The sequence below is a fragment of the Stenella coeruleoalba genome, assembly GCF_951394435.1.
Source record: "Stenella coeruleoalba genome assembly, chromosome: 11".
NCBI lineage: Eukaryota > Metazoa > Chordata > Mammalia > Artiodactyla > Delphinidae > Stenella > Stenella coeruleoalba.
In genome coordinates, this window is record NC_137157.1 from 77944999 (window position 1) to 77964760 (window position 19762).

The 19762-nt window shown below is 37.7% G+C and overlaps 1 protein-coding gene across 2 annotated transcripts in view; it reads right to left on the reverse strand.

The window, feature by feature from the left end:
- FAR2 (fatty acyl-CoA reductase 2) overlaps nucleotides 1-19762 on the reverse strand; it is a 138406-nt gene that overhangs the window by 86169 nt on the left and 32475 nt on the right. The gene's annotated exons all lie outside the window — the stretch shown is intronic.

A 19762-nucleotide genomic window follows, 5' to 3' on the forward strand; every position in this document is an offset into this window, starting at 1 on the left:
GGTTGAGAACTACTGGCCTATTCAAGGCCCAAATCAAATCTGACTTCATCTATGAACCTGCTCAGGCTACTCTGGGATCCAGGCACATCTCCTCCCTCTACCGATCCCCTCAGCTACAGTTTATGTCAGTCCTTTGCACATAATAATTAATTCCCTTATGTCATTTCATGTTACGATCTTCTTTTATTCTTATTTAGCATTTTTACAGTTCTCTCCCTTCTTTAAAGGTCTGTGTGTCTTAATCCCTCAATTAGAGGTGGAAACAAAGAGAGTTGAATCCCACTGTATTTTCCATTTAGTTAGGGGTCAAGAAATATGTTGACTGCCTGAAAGGGGTCAAAGACACCAAAGCAAGGCCAAACCATTATTTAATCCGTGCAGCCAAAGACGAGTTTTGCAGGAGAGCTGTGTGCCCCGCAGTGCCATGCGGTTGGTGCAGCTCTCAGGGTCTGAGCCCTCATGCCAAGTTGAATACAAACCAATGTTTATGACATTCAGCACAGTTTCTCAATCAGTCTTAGTTCTGATGAGGCAAGAATCTGTGTTAGGTAAACTTAGGTGTCACTTTTTGAATATAGTGTCTTAATGCTCCGAGTCTCATTCCTTATAGGAATGCTGCGGCAATCTGCAAGAGTTCAAGTAAGCTGTAAAAGTTCCTGGGATCCAAGACTCAACCGTGATGAAAGAAAAGCCCTTGGTCCAATTCTGCACAAGGGTGAGGACTGCTGGATCCTTTGGTGATTCTCCCCTAGTTCTTGGGAAACAAGTCAGGCAAACAGGTGGTGTGGGACTGTTCTCATTGGGTAAGAATGTGCTTTCATAAATCATGCTTCCCAGTGATGCCAAGTATCAAAGTGGAAATTTAAAGGAAGCACCGTACAAGAAACTGCATCTTTATTAAGCTTCTACTTCCAGAAGATGCTATCATTAAGATACCATCCCTGGGCTCTAATCAAAGCAAAGAGAACTGAGTTTTTTTCAAATAAGCTTTTCATAATGGACATTTAGTAGCCACAAGTCAGAAAAATAAAAGACAGTTTTTTAAAAGACAAATCAAAATAAGAATCAGTAAGTTCTAGAACTCTAACTCTCTACTTACAGCCTCCTTGAATGTTCAGCTATGTGGCATAGCTGTTATTTCCTAGAGACTGAGGTTTATAAGAATTTCACGGGTCTCTGAGACCCTTTTAGGCCTAACGATGCCTTGTGTTCTCCCCTCTATGTGAGACCCTTTGCATTTGGCCAGTATCATTATTTCATTCAGATTTAAAGAATCATATGGGGCTTTTTCTCCGTTTCCTTGGCTTCCTTTTTTTCAGAGCCTGCTCTGTAGCTTTCGGCATCACTTGGCTATTCTTTCTCTACATACCTACCAAAATAGTAAGAGTTTAAAATATGGCATAGATTTTAGTGTCCATATTTCATTCATCTTTTTTTTTTTCTCATCTAGTCATTCAGTAAACACTATGAAGTAGAAACTTTGTGCCTTCAGATCAACAGAATAGGTTGGGCAAAGGTTTGAATAACACATCAGTACACTGAAAATGACCAGGCCTGTTCTTTGCTGAGATCAGAGAAAATAAAAATTCATTCCAATTTTACAGATCTCTCTCCACTACCCCTGAAAATATGTGTAATGATTCAGGTCTAGTAGGGGACCAACGAACAACATTTCCTGAACGTAGTAAATTACATAAACTTTTACTACCACGTCCAATCACAGGTACATGGGATGATTGTCAAAGCCTGAAAGAATGAATACTTCCAAACAGTAGGTTTCACTGTATAACCATAATTCAATGGAGAGCCTCAAATTTCTCCATGAAAGCAACAATATAACAAATATTTATGATTATTACAATATCAGAAAGGAGTCATCAGTAGGATTCTGTAAATAAAAAAAGATCTTGGGACTTCCCTGGTAGTCCAGTGGTTAAGACTCCACGCTCCCAATGCAGGGGGCCTGGGTTCGATCCCTGGTCGGGGAACTAGATCCCACATGCAGCAACGAAACTCCCAAGTGCTGCAACTAAGACCTGGTGCAGCCAAATAAATAAATATTTTAAAAAAAAAGAAAACAGGAAAAAAGGTCTTGTGAAAGCCTGTGGCAGCTGTGTAGCTACATAAGCTCACCTCATGGCCTTTGCACAGGTTGCTCCCTCTGTGGAGAACACAGTTCACAAAGCTGGTTCCTGCTTTACCCTTCAGGTGTCAGATTAGATGCCACATGCCCAGAAAAGCCCTCTTGAACACCCCACATATAGTAAATGAGTCTTTATTTTTTCTTCTCTCGGATTCATGTAAATTTCCTTCATAAACTTATGACAATTTTTAATTGTATCATTTTGTATATACTTTTGTCATGTATCCCATTAGAATATCAGGTCCACGGTGAGCAGGGACCATTTCTTCATTGTCTCTCCAGTGCCAGCCTAGCCCTGGCTTAGAGGAGATACTTAGGAAAAAAACTAGGGGAAAAAGTGAATGACCTGCTCTTATATGAAGAACAAATTCATTTCTTCTTTTACAAACGTTTATGTTTCTCATTTGCTGCTATGCCCATAAAACAAACTGCTGTGAGATGACTGTGCTGTTTGTCAAGTCATTGATTACAAAATCAGGATGGACTTTACCACTTTAGATCCTACTGAAAGATTACATTTACCTCTGACATATTTTCTATCTAACTGTAAGTCTTCTGAAATTTGTAACGTGCTGGTGGTGATCAAGGCCCCACCCATTTAGAACCTTCATTCCTGCACTGACACAAACAGTTTTCATGAAGGTAAAACAGTACTATGGGAATTGAAATGGCTTTAATAACTTCAGAGGTGGATGGTCATATAAACCTAATACAATTGCCATGACTTAGAGACTTTCCTGGGGCCCAAGCATAAGTATGGAGACCCTTCCCACTAACAAAGATTAACACTAAGAGCTTAACACTTCAGTGACTCTCCCATGGGAACCTAAAAACTAAGGTAACTTCTCACCTAGGTAATAATTCTTTGCAAAGGAGGGTAGACGTAGAGCATAAATATACATCATAAATTTCCTGAAAAAATGATAAAGACATACTAGGGGATTTTAACACCCCACATACACCAATGGACAGATCATCCAAAATGAAAATAAATAAGGAAACACAAGCTTTAAATGATACATTAAACAAGATGGACTTAATTGATATTTATAGGACATTCCATCCAAAAACAGCAGATTACACTTTCTTTACAAGCGCTCATGGAACATTCTCCAGGATAGATCATATCTTGGGTCACAAATCAAGCCTTGGTAAATTTAAGAAAATTGAAATCGTATCAAGTATCTTTTGCAACCACAACACTATGAGACTAGATATCAATTACAGGAAAAAGTCTGTAAAATATACAAACACATGGAGGCTAAACAATGCACTACTAAATAACCAAGAGATCACTGAAGAAATCAAAGAGGAGTCAAAAATCACCTAGAAAAAAATGAAAAGAAGACAACCCCAAACATATGGGGTGCAGCAAAAACAGTTCTAAGAGGGAAGTTTATAGCAATACAATCCTACCTCAAGAAACATGAAACATCTCAAATAAACAACCTAACCTTACACCTAAAGCAATTAGAGAAAGAAGAACAAAAAAACCCCAAAATTAGCAGAAGGAAAGAAATCATAAAGATCAGATCAGAAATAAATGAAAAAGAAATGAAGGAAACAGCAGCAAAGATCAATAAAACTAAAAGCTGGTTCTTTGAGAAGATAAACAAAATTGATAAACCATTAGCCAGACTCATCAAGAAAAACATGGAGAAGACTCAAATCAATAGAATTAGAAAGACAAAGGAGAGGTAACAACTGACACTACAGAAATACAGAGGATCATGAGAGATTACTACAAGCAACTATATGCCAATGAAAAGGACAACCTGGAAGAAATGGACAAATTCTTAGAAAAGCACAACCTTCCAAGACTGAACTAGGAAGAAATAGAAAATATAAACAGACCAATCATAAGTGTTTAAATTGAGACTGTGATGAAATATCTTCCAACAAACAAAACCCCAGGACCAGATGGCTTCACAGGCAAATTCTACCAAACATTTAGAGAAGAGCTAACACCTATCCTTCTCAAACTCTTCCAAAATATAGCAGAGGCAGGAACACTCCCAAACTCAATCTATGAGGCCACCATCACCCTGATACCAAAACCAGACAAGGATGTCACAAAGAAAGAAAACTACAGGCCAATCTCACTGATGAACATAGATGCAAAAATCCATAGCAAAATGCTAGCAAACAGAATCCAACAGCACATTAAAAGGGTCATACACCATGATCAAGTGGGGTTTATCCCAGGAATGCAAGGATTCTTCAATATACACAAATCAAAGTGATACACCATGTTAACAAATTGAAGGAGAAAAACGATATGATCATCTCAATAGATGCAGAAAAAAACTTTTAAGAAAATTCAACATCCATTTATGATAAAGACCCTCCAGAAAGTAGGCATAGAGGGAACTTTCCTCAACATAATAAAGGACATATATGACAATCCCACAGCCAACATCGTTCTCAGTGGTGAAAAACTGAAACCATTTCCTCTAACATCAGGAAAAAGATAAGGTTGTCCACTCTTGCCACTATTATTCAACATAGTTTTGGAAGTTTTAGCCACAGCAATCAGAGAAGAAAAGGAAAGAAAATGAATCCAAATTGGAATAGAAGAAGTAAAGCTGTCACTGAAGATGACATGATACTATACATAGAGAATCCTAAAGATGCTACCAGAAAAGTACTAGAGCTAATCAATGAATTTGGTAAAGTAGCAGGATACAAAATTAATGCACGGAAATCCCTTGCATTCCTATACACTCATGATGAAAAATCTGAAAGAGAAATTAAGGAAACACTCCCATTTACCAATGCAACAAAAAGAATAAAATACCTAGGAATAAACCTACCTAAGGAGACAAAAGACTCGTATGTAGAAAACTATAAGGAACTGATGAAAGAAATTAAACATGATACAAACAGAAGGAGAGTTATACCATGTTCCTGGAGTGGAAGAATCAACATTGTGAAAATGACTATACTAAAAGCAATCTACACATTCAATGCAATCCCTTTCAAACTACCACTGGCATTTTTCACAGAACTAGAAAAAAAAATTTCACAATTTGTTTGGAAATGCAAAAGACCCCAAATAGCCAAAGCAATCTTGAGAAAGAAAAACGGAGCTGGAGAAATCAGGCTCCCTGACTTCAGACTATACTACAAAGCTACAGTAATCGAGACAGTATGGTACTGGCACAAAAACAGAAATATAGATCAATGGAACAGGATAGAAAGCCCAGAGATAAACCCAGGCACATATCATCACCTAAGTTTTGATAAATGAGGCAGGAATATACAATGGAGAAAAGACAGCCTGTTCAATAAGTGGTGCTGGGAAAACTGGACAGCTACATGTAAAATAATGAAATTAGAACACTCTGTAACACCATACACAAAAATAAACTCAAAATGGATTAAAGACTTAAATGTAAGGCCAGACACTATAAAACTCTTAGAGGAAAACATAGGCAGAACATTCTATGACATAAATCACATCACAGCCCGATCTTTTTTGACCCACCTCCTAGAGAAATGGAAATAAAAACAAAAATAAACAAATGGGAGCTAATGAAATTTAAAAGCTTTTGCACAGCATAGGAAAACATAAACAAGAAGAAAAGACAACCCTCAGAATGGGAGAAAATATTTGCAAATGAAGCAACTGACAAATTATTAATCTCCAAAATTTACAAGCAGCTCATGCAGCTCAATATCAAAAAAACAAACCACCCAATCCAAAAATGGGCCAAAGACCTAAATAGACATTTCTCCAAAGAAGATATACAGATTGCCAACGAACACATGAAAGGATGCTCAACATCACTAATCATTAGAGAAATGCAAATCAAAACTACAATGAGGTATCACCTTACACCAGTCAGAATGGCCATTATCAAAAAATCTACACACATAAATGCTGGAGAGGGTGTAGAGAAAGGGGAACCCTCTTGCACTGTTGGTGGGAATGTAAATTGATACAGCCACTATGGAGAACAGTATGGAGGTTCCTTAAAAAACTAAAAATAGGGCTTCCCTGGTGGCGCATTGGTTGAGAGTCTGCCTGCCGATTCAGGGGACATGGGTTCGTGCCCCGGTCCAGGAAGATCCCACAGGCTGTGGAGCAGTTGGGTCTATGAGCCATAGCTGCTGAGCCTGCGCGTCCGGAGCCTGTGCTCTGCAATGGGAGAGGCCACAACAGTGAGAGGCCCGCGTACTGCAAAAAAAAAAAAAAAAAAAAAAAAAAAAAAACACTAAAAATAGAACTGCCATGTGATCCAGCAATCCCACTACTGGGTATATGCCCTGAGAAAACCATGATTCAAAAATAGTCATTTACCACAATGTTCATTGCAGTTCTATTTACAATAGCCAGGACATGGAAGCAACTTAAGTGTCCATCAACAGATGAATGGATGAAGAAGATGTGGCACTTATATACAATGGAATATTACTCGGCCATAAAAGAAAATGAAATTGAGTTATTTGTAGTGAGGTCGATGGACCTAGAGCCTGTCATACAGAGTGAAGTAAGGCTAACACATATATATGGAATCTAAAAAAACCCAAAAACCCCAAAACATGGTTCTGAAGAACCAGGGGCGCGACAGGAATAAAGACGCAGATGTAGAGAATGGACTTGAGGACACGGGTAGTGGGAGGGGTAAGCTGGACGAACTGAGAGAGTGTCATGGACATATGCACACTACCAAATGTAAAATAGATAGCTATTGGGAAGCAGCTGCATAGCACAAGGAGATCAGCTCGGTGCTTTGTGAGGGGTGGGATACGTAGAGGGGTGGGATATGGAGGTGGGAGGGACACGCAGTGGGGAGGAGATATGGGGATGTATGTATATGTATAGCTGATTCACTTTGTTATAAAGCAGAAACTAACACACAATTGTAAAGTAATTATACTCCAATAAAGATGTTTAAAAAAATGATAAAGGCAAAACAATTGCCCTCTGGTGCAAGAGTTACTATGTTTTCATTTTTTGTTTGTGTGGTTTAAAGAGGAGATTCCTGGCTTGTTAGAATGTCACACAAACCAAAGACCACAGCTTTATACCAAAACTTGAACAAAATTAAATTTTGTTATATGTTTCTCTTCTCTGTAGAATACTAAATATCACATATCAGTTCTTTCTTCAAAAGTCATCTTTAAAATGAATTGCAAAATCATTTATACTATCTTGTCTCCATGAATTCTCATTGTCTAATGTATAATTTAACCAAAAGAGCATCCATCTTCTGGAAAAATATTACTGAGATTTATTTCTTTTATGCCTCTCAGCTTTTCCATGAAGATATATCTAGAATGGATTTGGGATCACTGTTCCACTAGAAAGTTACTGATAGCTCCTGCCAGAACTTGTTTTTTGATGGTAAGGAAATAAATGCAACTCTCAAGTTCTTAAAATAGTATGTGACCACCAAAATATTCATCAGCTAAACAAATAAATGTTCATTTGAGAATACAAATAGTTTCCTGAAGGGTCTCGAAGGTTCTGTCATTATCTTCTGAGTACACCAAAATGACCATCCTTATTTTACTTGGATAAAAAATGTAACCATGTGGTGATTTTCAGAAGGCATCAAGTAGTAGAATTTGGACCAGAGAAGCCTGAGTTTGCATTTTGATTCTAGCATTTGCCTTCTCTTAACCTTATTTTCCTCATTTGTAAAATGACAATGATAACATAGGATTAGTGGAGATTTATTAAGGTAGTGAATATAAAATACTTGGAACACTAAAGATGATGATTGGAAGTAAGTTCCCTTTCTTAAATTATATCAAACAAAAATCCTCTATGTAATACAATATAAATTGTTTATTATTGCTGAGAGACTCATTTTTTCAAAGTCACCATCAAAAATGGTAAACTAACAGGAACAATCAAACACTATTCTGCAGCAGTGTTGTCTAATAGAACTTTTTATGATGAAAAAATGTTCTATACCTGTGCTGTCTAATATGGTAGCCACTAGCAATATGTGGTGACCGTGCACTTACAATGTGGTTAATATAACTGAGGAACTGAATTTTTATTTTTATTAAATTTTAATTAATTAAATTTTAATTTAATTAATCTTTTAAAATTGATTTTTTCTTCCAGTTTTATTGAGATATAATTGACATACAGCACTGTATAAGTTTAAGGTGTACCGCATAATGAACTAAATTAATAAATAATTAAATTTTAATAAATAATTTAATTTTAAATATCTGATGTGGCTAGTGGCTACTGTATTGGACAATACAGTTCTAGTGGAATAATGAGCTCAAATTTTGCCAAATTGACGTAGACATATCAAAGTCAGCATTCACAATTAAAAAAATGAATGATACTATTCTACATGTAATTTATGACTAACCAGTTCATCTTAAGTCTCACTGTGATAGACATCAGAAAGTGGAGTTCTTTTCTTGATGAGTCTATTTCTTGACCTCTGTTTCTGCCCCTAACTCCAGCTTACATATACATGAAAAGGCAGAATTCCCATTTGACTTTAAGAGGCCAGCAGGTTTGGTATGCCTACCTCAAATCAGGCTGATATGTTTCCTCATGCAAAAAGATGATAGTAAATATAAGACCTCACCCTCTCTTTTATCTCTTGTTCAGAAGACATCTGTATTCAAATATAAATTTGTGCTCACAAATACATCTAAAGGGCAGTAGATGTCTATGAGAATTGTGGCCAAAACTGATATATATATATATTTTAAATTGGGATGTAGCTGTTTTACAATGTTGTGTTAGTTTCTACTGTACAGCGAAGTGGAGTTCCCTGTGCTATATAGCAGGTTCTCATTAGTTATCTATTTTATACATATTAGTGTATATATGTCAATCCCCATCTCCCAAGTCATCCCACCCCCCGTTTCACCCCTTGGTGTCTATACATTAGTTCTCTATGTCTGTGTCTCTATTTCTGCCTTGCAAATGAGTTCATCTGTACCATTTTTCTAGATATGTTTTTTTAAAGGGAAACTGAGTGTGCTGGGTAAGGTGGAGGTGAAAGTGGTTGTGAAAGGTAAAAGGAATAAGAACAAAATTAAAATGTATCAAGATCCAAAACAGGAGAAGAGAAAGCTCTCAAAGCAAAAGTGAAAGCATGAGACAGGAAGATAACGTGTGGGGTAGGCAGATGGTAGAGAGGGTGGAAGCAGGACAGTGTCTGGGTCAAAGCATCTGCAAGACACAGGAGAAAAAGAACATCCAAATTCAGAAGGAGACTAATCCAGAGCTGAGCGCTCCTCTGAACCCATCGTCACTAAGATCAACTGGCTCCTGCTGAAAATTTTCAGACCACATTTACCTGACTTCTGAGTCACGGTTGGTAGGGGTGGTGTTGCCCGCTCTTCTACCTTGAAACTCTGTCCTTGTTGTTTGTTCCACAAAATAATTGATTTCTTCTTATCTTCCTAGAGGCTGCTTTTCAGTCTCCTTCCCAGCTGATTTTTTTTATCTCCACTAGGTATGATTAGGGGAGGCTGTGCACTGCTCAGCTCCAAGGGTGCCATTCACATTGTAGACTGCACACATCTGTAAATTCATTATGATGACGTTCGGGCTGATGGCAGTAAAGGTGTCCTCTAATTCAAATAAGGGCACCATATGGCCTAGAAGCTCCTCAGTTTGGCCTCTAGCAAGGCAGTACTTCCCCTTGCGGGAGACCCTAGGCCCTTTGCTGTTTTCATTTTTAATGTAGATACTGATGACCTCATTCATACATACAGCTTCATCCACCACCTATATGGCTCCTAAACTGTTATATTATCCACAACCAGACTTCTCTCCAGAGCCCCAGACTCACCTTCTAATGGGGTTTTTACACAGTTCTACTCAGATATTTCAGTGGCACCAAAAATACAACACATTAAAAAGATGAATTGATCCCCAATCCTGTTTAACACCACCATCATCCATCTCGTAACTCAAGCCAGAATGTGAGAATTGTCTCTATCTCACTCACTCCCCACAAAACATCAATCTGTAAATCCTGGAGATTCTGCCTCAATTAACTTCTGTCACATCTGTCCCTGCTACATTCTTAGTGCAGTTGTTTGGGGCCTCTCAATGGCCCTCTCCAATCACCTGTCATCTTTTCTGTTAATCTGGTGCATTCTGCATCCACATAGTTTCCAGTGGGATCTTGGCACATATTACCATGTCACTCTCTCACTGAAGCTTCTTCAATTGTTATATCTTGCTAATGCAATTCGTGATGGAATTTGAATTCCCAGTTGTGGGATATAACAAGTCACTACAGGTGAGCTGGTCCTGGCATGCTTCTCCATTTTCAACTTCCACCACTTGTCCTGACATATACGACACTTTAGACATACACATTACCTTTGCCTTCCTTAACAGGCCCAGCTCAACCTCTGAGGCTGGGTCAGTGGTCCTTCCTAGAACTCCAGTGGTATTTAGCAGAGCACATTGCAATAGTTTCCAAATCTGTCTTTCCCGAGAGACTTCAAGTACCTTGAGAACAGGGAAATGATTTTATCTTTGTATCTCTAGTACTTGCTACTCAGAATGATTGACAAGTCAATGGGTGAATGCATAAGTCAAAGAGAAAGGAAAGGGAGGAAATTATGAACTTCAAATTCTTCTGAAAGATCAGGAAAGTTGAGGAGGTAAGGTAGGAAAGAAAATAGTGGCTATGACGCAGTCCATGTCTCCAGATTTCAAAATCACTCAGCTTTTTCTAACCGCGTAGGTAGAAGTGTAGCATTGAATGCAGCATTATTTCACAGAGACGCCTAACATTTTTATGCTTCGGTTTTTTAAAAAAATCTTTAAAAGGGGCCAAATTACTTCAAAGCAGTAATACCCTATAAAGTCTTTGTCAAAGCTATGGATATTGGTGATAAAACTTAAAGGAAAGTTGCTATGATATTTAAATATAAAAGAATAATGGGAGAGAATAGAAATTGCCTTTACACAAAGCTATTTCAAAACAGTGAGTATAAAAGGAAACTCTCCAAGCATATTTTTTCTTCTATTCTTCTTTCTTTTAAAAAAGTTTGTTATTTTGAAAGTACATAGATGTTCACAGCTATAAAGAGGCAGTAGTGTCACATCTATTTGAAGTACATTTAATGTCACCATTAAGCTGTATCAATTACTTTGTATATGTAACAAACAACAGATATGAGTTTTTGGCTTATAAAAATTATCTTGCATTAAGTCTGAGATTTTATTTTGTTTCAAGTTCAAATATCTGGAGTATATCTGTTTGAACACCATCATCAACAGAGCCTTATGATGGAATATATCATTTCTTAAACGAACACCCACAGAGTTTTAGAAGAAGTCAACTCTCCACACCATTAGTTTGAGCTATAATTAAACCATAATGCTGGCAACAACATGTCATAATTTCAAGCACTGACATTTTAAAATGCAGTTAGTTAAAAATTTTTTTTTAGTTTTAAAAGTTTACTGAGTCTATGTTCTGTTTCATTTGTTTCTTCCTTTATAGTATTAGACATTCAAAAGGTGCTCATAAATACTTAGACAAATTATTAAACCTTCTAAGCCTCATTTTTACTCATCAAAGAGATGGGATTAATACCCATATCATAAAGTCATTGGAGGATTAAACGAGATAGTGCTTTGTACCATGCCTGGTACATAGTAACCATTCAATCAAAGGTTGCTATTATTATGTGCATGTCTGATCCTTGTAAGCCTGGTTGAGGGGCTGTTTTATCCTCAACACTGTCATCTTATATTTCAGCTCTATAAGTAGCGTAATAGTTGAGTAACAAAACACAAAGCCAGGTTCAGAGACAAATTGGAAACTCTAAATGTACATAGCCAGCCAATAATGAGACACTGCAGACTAAGTAGCTTATGAAACAAACTTTTACCCTTTGGAATGATTTTTTTATCCGCCACGCAGCATAAAGTTAGTATTGAATAACTTAATGCACATTATAGGTCAAATGCAAATGTTGCTTCACGTGAGTTTTCTCTCCACCAAGGATTTTCATCAATTCTCCATAGGCCTATGACTCCAAGCAGATCGAGAACCACTGACCTAGACAATTGCAGGCATGGAAGGTACTTTGTTCTTCTTATAAGCACATTTGGCAGTGTGGTGCGGCATGCAGGATCTTAGTTCCCTGACCAAGGACCGAACCCGCGCCCCCTGCATTGGAAGCGTGGAGTCTTAACAACTGGACTGCCAGGGAAGTTCTAAAAATAAACTTCTAAAAGAGGGTTTTTTCTGACTCTTCCCCATTTTTGCAGATGTTTTTCAGGTGTTATTCTGAATCTTCTCTGTTTCTCTTTGAGTGTATTCTTTTGATCTCTCCTCAGCAGAGACACAGAACTGTTGGCCACAGTCATTCAGATTTGATCTCAATTTACTATTTTACTCTTCTTGCATTAAATAGTCATTTTATAGGAATTTTCTCTGCTGTTACCAACATTCCACATTATCCATATTATTTCCCTTTTAGATGATGATATGGGAGAATAAGATCAGTGTTCTACATGAAAGATGAGACTTCATAAACAATAGAAGGAAGATTCACTATCATCCAGTTTAGAAAAAAATTGAAAGTGGTTGTAGATGGTGGACAGTATAATTTCCTTAAAACACTATGAGTTAAAATAGTTTAACTCTACCCACAACAGATTTACTGATCTGAAGAAATCACCAAAAAAGATATGTTGATTCTCAGGCTAAAAACTCAAGAAGGACTTGGGTTGGTCAGAAACCTTACTGAATTATCTAATATCAAAGAATGTTTTCAGGGAAAATCTCATGAATAGAAGTAAAGAACAAGAATTTGTAGATATTTTTCCCCAATAGTGATCAAAAGATAGAGACATCAAAACCTGACATTCTGGAAGCCCGAGGGGCTTGTGCTGTGGTGGGACAGGATTCTGCTTAGATTTCACTGCCATATTTTGTATAAGCCATTTCAAGAGTATTCACTGCATGTTGCACTAATTCCATGTTCACTGAACTATCTTTTTTGGACCCAACATAACAGTCTGACTCCATCATTTTGTGCTTGACTACAGACATCTTTTATGCCTTACGCCTCCCTCTTCCCCTCTGTCTCACATCTGGGCAAGCTGATAAAAACCTAGGTGCTTTGTCACCAACAGCAAGTTCAAATCATGCACTAAAACCCTCACTCCAGCCTCAGCCCCTAACCACCATAAAAACTCAAAGGCAATCTCCTTTTGTCCTTTCACAGTTCTTTCAAGCCATTTCAGATCAGCTTGAGAGGCCTGTCCTGCTCTCCCCAGAAAGCTTCATTATGGGAATAAAAAACCTTTTCATACATTCTTGGTGTGTGTGTGTGTGTGTGTGTGTGTGTGTGTGTGTGTGTGTGTTTGTGATGATTAGTTTCGAAATCCAAACCAAATTTTGGGTGGGGATCCAACTCAACTCTGTGGACTGGCCATAGCAACCAGTCACCAAGATACTGGAAGGAGGGTCCCTTGCAATGAAGACATAATAATTTTAGTACCTAGGAAGAAATCTGCATCCAAGAGTAACTTAATAAACTGAGACTCTAGTTCAGGTGTCCGCAGTCCCCTGGCTGTGGACCGGTATCGGTCTGTGGCCTGTTAGGAACTGGGCCACGCAGCCTGAGGTGAGCGGCAGGCCAGTGAGCGAAGCTTCCTCTGCTGCTCCCCATTGCTCTCCATCGCTCGCATTACCACCTGACCCATCCCACCCACCCCCCCCAAACCGTGGAAAAATTGTCTTCAACGAAACTGGTCCCTGGTGCCGAAACGGTTGGGGACCACTGCTCTAGTTCATACATCAATTTTTTGTGAGTTCATATACTGGGAATCCATTCCATTGAATCTAATCAATGTTAACATGATGTCAAGATTCAATTTCAGAAACTGAGAAGCTGAAGATTAGTCTTTGGAATTTGGTAACCTTTCCAAGAGATCACTACAGCACACTTTCTCTTTTTGCTTTTATTTATCATATGGAAACACAATTTTATTCCTCTAAGAAATAATGCACACACACTTCATTTGAAGGAACAGTTCTATTTTATGGAAGGGAAACTTAGATGCCTGCAGGGGGCAGTAGGTAACTTAAATGGAGCAGGCAAGAGAAAATAGACATGCTACGCTTTGCATTACAACCCAGAATAATCTGGCTCTATTACATTGCCCATTAAAACCCTTTACTGTGCTTTAAAAGGCATTGTGAAGCCAGATTTTGACCCCCTGCTGTAACTGCTAATGTTGAAAAGTTGCATAAATAGAAATAGCAGCATTTTAACCTCTTTGTTATTAAACAAAAACCTCTTGGTATCTGCAATGTAGACACTAACTTACAGGAATGTATATAAACAGGTGAAGAGTGCCACTGAAGGAATCAAGGCCTTTGTTTCAACTCTCTCTTGCTTTGCATTTCCACTTTCATTTTTATTTTATTTTGACCAGACCCTTATGCTTCATTAATTGTTACAAAATCTGATGCTCAATAAATGGACATTACTCCTGAAATAAATCCCGATGTTGACTTTGGTATTTTCAAACACTTTTTGGAAATACCAGAGTCAATATTTTATGGAAACTTTGAGCTATTTGATAAAAACATAACAAATATTATTCACTGAACTAGAAATCTGCAAAAACATAGATGTTTTTTATAGAATTCTGGGATTTTGGAATTATCCAGAACTAGGTTCAAATAATGGCTTCACCAGTTACTAGCTGTGTGACTGGGGAAAGTTCATTAGCCTCAACAGTCCTGTGGAATGTTGTGAGGATTAAATGAGATTGCTTACATAAAGCATCCATCATATTGCCCAGCACAGGAAGTCCTCCATAAATGTTAACCCCTTTCATTTCCAAGTGAGTCCACGCAAGTCCTTTTGGGCTTTGGTACTGTGAAACCTTGCAGGGGCTTCATGAGCCTGATGGTTCATATTTACTCACAATATTCAAACTTGCATAATCATAGAGGATAGTTTAATTGATTTAACTTGTGGAGGTACAATAACAATTGCAGGCATTACTGTGGTGTGTTGACTCACCCATATTTGAACTTGATGTGATAAAGAAGGTGAAAGAATTAATGATGGTTATTTCTCACTTATGGCTACTCACAACTATTGATTTTCTTCTCTTGCTTTCTGACAAGCACAGGAAATCCACCTGCTGTGCGGACAAAGTTTTAATCAACGAACACAAATAGCCAAGCAACCGACTTTCTGAAAAATGAGTCCACTATTTACTTTAAAGGAGTAGTCTCTAAATGGGAAATCATTGCCTATCCTCAAAAAGCATGGTTACACACTGATTCTACAGAAGTAAACTCTGATGCTAGGAGTGGATAAGACTCTGAAAGAAATCAAGCTTTCTGCTTCTTCCCTCCCAGAGGATCTTTTCAAGTTAATATCCCTGAAAGCCTAAAACAAAGCCACTTACAGACACAAGGTAAATGCAAAACCTGTTAATATAATGTTAGGGTTGAATGTGTAAATATATCAAAGGTCAAATTTCAGTTACAGTTCCCATAGCAATTGGAACTTAGCCACTTAACACTTCAACTGTAACAACAACCCAGAGTAACCACAACCAGAGAAAGCATTTCTGCAGCAGCTCTAGGCCTTTCTGTCACTGAAAAGTGTTGGCTATTACGTTGCATTTTGTTTTGGTGTGTTTATTCACATCAGGATTTCAAACGCATCGCATGTAGGGCCTACTACTGAAAGCTCTTCAAATTGGTATGTTTCACATTAATTCTAAAATTGTCCACTTCAGCCAGTGGTATTATAAATTCGTCCTTACACTTCTTTTTTTTTTTGTCTGCATTGGGTCTTCGTTGCTGCATGCAGGTTTTCTCTAGTTGTGGCAAGCGAGGGCTACTCTTCGTTGCGGTGTGTGGGCTGTAAGAGTGAGGGCTTCAGTAGTTGTGGCTCGCGGGCTCCAGAGCACAGGCTCAGTAGTTGTGGCACACGGGCTTTGCTGCTCCGTGTCATGTGGGATCGTCCCGGTCCAGGGCTCGAATCCGTGTCCCCTGCATTGGCAGGCGGATTCTTAACCACTGTGCCACCAGGGAAGTTCCATCCTTACACTTTTATGGAGAAACATTTATGATAAATCCTCCTTGGAAGGCTGTTTTTATGCTATAGTGTAAGTCAAAAAATTTAAGTGTTCACCATGCAGCAAACGAATTCAAAGTGTGAAATATGTAAAAATTAAGGGCCAAAAGCCAGGAAGCTTCACCCAAAGCTGAGGGTGAAGTAGTTTTATGGAAACTACTAAAATACAGCAACAACAATGTAAACTTTGGATAAATTTTGTTTTAAAAGCAGAGGTATAAATGATTTTTTATTATACACATAGCAGGAAAATAAAGACAACAAATATAGTTTCATAGTCAGATGAGAATTAGTGATCTCTGAACCTGTCTTCTTTGTATTCAAAGCTCAGTGTAACAGCTCAACCTTATGCCAGAATCATGATGTGAGATCAAATGGCTAGTTTATATAGTCAAAGTAAAGTGAGTGATTCTAGAATATCTAGAACAAGGGCCAACAAACTATAGCCCATAGACCAAATATAGCCTGAGGTCTTTTTATAAATAAAGTTTTATTGCAATACAGTCAAACCTATACCTTTATATACTGTCTGTGGCTGCTTTCATGCTATAATGACAGGCAGATGGAATGGTTGTGATAGAGACTACTGGGTTGGCAAAGCTTAAAATATTTACAATCTGGACCTCTACAGAAAATTCACCCAAGCAGCTTAAATAAAAGCATCCATAAGGACCCACTGCCTGGATAAAGGTTCCTACTGTATAGCACAGGTTCCCTGTGATAAACCATAATGGAAAAGAATATGAAAAAGAATGTATGTATATGTATAACTGAATCACGTTGCTGTACAGCAGAAATTAACACAACATTGTAAATCAGTTATACTTCAATAAAATAAATTTGAAAAAAAAAAGATCCAGTGCCTGAAATATACAACTTTCTGTATTTGGTTGAGGAGAAGTTAACAAAAAAATGCATAGACTAGAAATGAATATTTATTTTGTCCACTTTCAGGCCATAAAGTTACCAAATTCCAACTAAAATGTGGATAAATCATCCCTTAAAGAGTTTCAGAAAAGTTGATACAATTGCCTCTTTTTCATAATCTAACCATCGATGTACAGACACGATATAGTTAAAAATCTGTCTTGCTGGATTTAAAGCTTTAAAGTTCAAATGTCCTGTACTTGAAATCCAAATATTAGAAAGTATATTTATGTTTTTTTACTTCAGGGGTATTTTTATTGAAAGTCAAGTAGAAATAGAATACCTCAAGCAAAATATTTATCATTTAATAACCAAGTTTTAGAGAAATGAGGACGAATGGACAAAATAGTTATACTCAATACAGAATGAAAGAATGCCAGAAGGAACTTAGTGACATGTAAAATTGGTCTTGTAAAATAATGGGGGGGCCTCCCTGGTGGCGCAGTGGTTGAGAGTCCGCCCGCCGATGCAGGGGACGCGGGTTCATGCCCCGGTCCGGGAAGATCCCACATGCAGCGGAGCGGCTGGACCCGTGAGCCATGGCCGCTAAGCCTGTGCGTCCGGAGCCTGTGCTCCGCAACGGGAGAGGCCACAACAATGAGAGTGGCCCGCATACCGCAAAAAAAAAAAAAAGAAAGAAAGAAAGAAAGGGTAAGAAATAGATAGTTTTATTAGCTGGAGGAAACATGGGAATATTTATGGAAGTTTCAGCAAGGGAAATTTAGGCAAACTACAATTAAAAAAAAAAAAAGGCAGAGCCATAAGAAAAACCAAGCTATATAAAATTCTGACAAGAAGACTGGAAATTCGTGTTCATATAATATCATGAATAATGAAAGCAATTATGGAAAATGGCAAAAAGATTGCATATTTTTCAGAAAAAAGTTAAGCCTGGAATTATAAAATGGTCGATTTAGCTTCAAACCTAAAAAAAAAAATACTCAAGCAACTCATCCAGAAATCAATTTTCAACTGCTTAGAAGATTAGAAGGTACAAAATAATAACCACCATGGCTCTGGCTTTCTGAAAAATACATTTGGTCACACTGATCTCATTTCTTCCTATGATACAGTGACCGGAACAGTAGATAGAGTCAACTGAGGTCTTTCACTTAGTTGCTTATGACGTGCATCTTGTAAGAAACACAAAGATGGTTTAGAAAAACACAGACTCTCCTAGGGCTGCAATATGGAAACCACTAGCTCCAGGTGGCTACTATACACTTGAAATGTGGCTAGTCTGAATTCAGATATGCTGTTAAGTGTAAATATATAACAGATTTTGAAAACGTAGTACAAAAAACTCATATCGATGATTATATATTGGTTATATATTGAAATGATAATGTTTTATATATTCTGGGTTGAATAAAATATATGATTAAATTAATTTCACCAGTTTTAACATATTTCAATGTGACTATTAGCAAATTTAAAATTACACATAGTTTGCATTTGGACTTAATATTTCTACTGGAGAGCACTGTCTGGAATATGGATGCTAAACACAGTAGATTGTGGAGAATCTATTGTCCTTTGTGAGCATCATTTTTTCCTATGTAACAGAGGGTGGGAAGGTTGAGAGGTTGGAGGGTAGGATGGGGGCAGGAGAGTTCTTTGTTGGGCTGTTGGACAGTGTGTCCCCTCTATTGCTGTGTGGCTAGCATTTCTAGGCCCCACCCACTCATGCTTCCCCATCTCTAGTCATGACAGCCCAAACCATCCTTCTCATGGTTCCAAATGCCCCTAGGGTGATAGCCCATGTTGAAAACCAGTGGGCTAGGAGACTGCTCATAGGGTCCTTTTCAGTGCTGAATTTTTATGATTCTACAGTGTGATTTTATAAAACTCCTTTTTTTGTTTTAGTTTTATGAAAATTACTTTTTATTGATATATGAACCTACTGTCTAATGACAGCCCACTTGAGGGCTGAACACACGACCATTCTTAGTGTTTACCCTGTACAATTTTCTAAGTTTGTATGAAGTGTATTCATCTAGCATTGTAGCACTTAGCACCTGCTGCTTTTTATTTCATTCATTTGTGTACATGTCTTGGGCTCCAAGCAAGATCATAAGCTCTGATGGCAGGAAGTTTCTTATATAACCTTTCTCTCCCATAACAAATGAATAATAGATACCAGTGAAGTAAATGTATCCAGAGGTCAGGATAGCTTTCTGGATTGAGTTAGAATCTGGCGTTATTTAATATTTTCAGCAGTGACTATGATGGTCATTCATTTGAAACTTAACCATATGCTGCCTTAGGCAGTATAAAAATTTGACTGTCCAAATTAAATAGAATTCTTTGAGGACAGAGAATTATGTGTTACTGTGGTAATAATAATATTTTAAAATAACTGTGATATATTCATTTTCTAATTTAGGAATTGAAAGAACCCTAAAAAGCAGACATTGTTATCATCTCCATTTTACTGAAGAGGAAACCTTGGTTTAAGGAAGTTGGAAACCTGATGACAGGAGTGCCAGGATTTGAAGATAGAACTTGAATTCAGGTCATCTGATGCTGGACTGATGGTCTTTGTGTCACTCTACAACACTGTAATATTCCTTCCTTTGTATCTGTCCTAGTTTTTTTTTCCATAGAAGTTGACCC